This window comes from Pangasianodon hypophthalmus, chromosome 16 (assembly GCF_027358585.1).
Source record: "Pangasianodon hypophthalmus isolate fPanHyp1 chromosome 16, fPanHyp1.pri, whole genome shotgun sequence".
Lineage (NCBI taxonomy): Eukaryota > Metazoa > Chordata > Actinopteri > Siluriformes > Pangasiidae > Pangasianodon > Pangasianodon hypophthalmus.
In genome coordinates, this window is record NC_069725.1 from 25,188,650 (window position 1) to 25,191,040 (window position 2,391).

Sequence of the window (2,391 nt, forward strand, 5' to 3'; positions counted from 1 at the left end):
TCTTCACTAGTCAATTACAGCAGCTCCACACACACACACACACACTTCCCGCGCGCGCCGCCGGTCGGACCGAGAAACTTTAAATATCCGACATTAAAGCTGTAAATCCAAAATAGCGGAGAGAAAAACACACAAAAAAGTGCATGTGTGTGTGAGAGTGTGTGTGTGTGAGAGTGTGTGTGTGAGAGTGTGTGTGTGATAGAGAGGGAGAGTCCGTGTCTTCTTTAAAGCTGTATTCCCCGTGTGTTGCTGCAGCGCGCGCTCCGGGAGTCGCACACTGAACCCGTGTTACCGGAGACGCGCGAGCGCAAATCCACCCGACATTTCCTCCTGCTGCAGTCCTCAGAGAAGAAAGAAAAAAATCCCTTCACACACACACACACACACACACTCACACACACACACTCTTACACGCACTCACACACATGCACTCTCTCACACACACTCTTACACACTCTCTCACACTCTCTCACACACACACACTCTCTCTCACACTCTCACACACACACACACTCTCTCAAACACTCTCTCACACACACACTCTCTCTCACACTCTCTCACACACACACTCTCTCTCTCACACTCCGCTCAGTAAAAACAACCCGAAAAATAACTCAGAGTGAGAAAGTTGTAACTCTCTCTCTCTCTCTCTCTCTCTCTCTCTCTCACGCGCACACATGAGCAGCGGACGGCACGAGACGCAGAAAAGTGAACATTCAGGAGCTTCCCCACTCCACCCTGAGACCACGCCCCCGGTAACGCCCATAGCCACGCCCCTCGCTGGTGGTTGGTTAAAGTATAATAACTTTATGAATAAACAAGAGACTGAAGCGCGTGAGGGGATTGAGACTGACTCCCTTTAATAAATAAATAAATAAAATCTACAAATAAAATTACTGTACTATTTAATTATTTATTTATTTAATAGCTCACAGTTTCTCTCTTTTTAACACTTTCTTTTATTACTTATTTACTTTTCTTTTCTTCTCTCTCTCTCTCTCTCTCTCTCAAAAGTTTGCATATCGGTGAGATAAATATTAACATTTGCATTGCTGAAGCTTGGATACAAACTCTGGGAACAAATTAGAAAATTAGCTGATGTGGAGGAGGTGCTGTTAGCGGTGGGAGAGCAGGTCAGGTGTGAGAACATCTCCTCTCATCCCGAATGAACAAAACCTCGTTAATAAGCTGATCCAAACCAGAATACGGGCGAAAAGAGAACCGGTGCAGGTTTCTGTCTCGTCATCTCCAACGTGCCTCCATTCATTCAGGATGAGGTGATAATGAAGGAGCTGGCCCGCTTCAGGACGTTCACCTGCCCCATGAGAAGGATCCTCCTCAGCTGCAAAAGCTCAGCAGTGAAACATGTCTTATCTGTTCGCACACAAGTTTTTATGTTTCTGAATAATCAAGATAAGTCTCTGAAGGTGAAATTTAAATGCTAACATGGGGACAGTGGTTACACCGTGTTTACTACCACTGAACATCACAAAAAGTTTGTCTGTCTGCACAGCAGCAGCAGCAGCAGCGTGGGGACCATCAGGAGACCACCGGGGAGCCGGAGCCTGGAGTGAACGACACACACAGCAGCGACACACCCGAGCCAGAGACTGAACAGGTCAGTGACAAACACAACAGTTTCCCCAACACCGACTCTATCTCCTCCACACGATATCTCCTCCACACGATATCTCCTCCACACGATATCTCCACCACACGATATCTCCTCCACACGATATCTCCTCCACACGATATCTCCACCACACGATATCTCCACCACACGATATCTCCACCACACGATATCTCCTCCACACGATATCTCCTCCACACGATATCTCCACCACACGATATCTCCTCCACACGATATCTCCACCACACGATATCTCCTCCACACGATATCTCCACCACACGATATCTCCACCACACGATATCTCCTCCACACGATATCTCCACCACACGATATCTCCTCCACACGATAGCTCCTCCACACGATATCTCCACCACACGATATCTCCTCCACACGATATCTCCACCACACGATATCTCCACCACACGATATCTCCACCACACGATATCTCCACCACACGATATCTCCTCCACACGATATTTCCTCCACACGATATCTCCTCCACACGATATCTCCTCCACACGATATCTCCACCACACGATATCTCCTCCACACGATATCTCCTCCACACGATATCTCCACCACACGATATCTCCACCACACGATATCTCCACCACACGATATCTCCACCACACGATATCTCCTCCACACGATATTTCCTCCACACGATATCTCCTCCACACGATATCTCCTCCACACGATATCTCCACCACACGATATCTCCTCCACACGATATCTCCTCCACACGATATCTCCACCACACG

At 47.8% G+C, this 2,391-nt stretch overlaps 1 protein-coding gene across 1 annotated transcript in view; it reads right to left on the reverse strand.

Annotated features, from left to right (window-relative positions):
- Positions 1 to 712, reverse strand: part of LOC128320564 (ephrin type-B receptor 4b-like) — a 33,198-nt gene extending 32,486 nt beyond the window's left edge. The window contains 1 exon segment of the mRNA XM_053240530.1: positions 1 to 712. This exon segment is cut by the window's left edge and continues 114 nt beyond it. The gene's annotated coding sequence lies outside the window, so the exon portion shown is untranslated.
- Between the last annotated feature and the right edge of the window lie 1,679 nt (positions 713 to 2,391).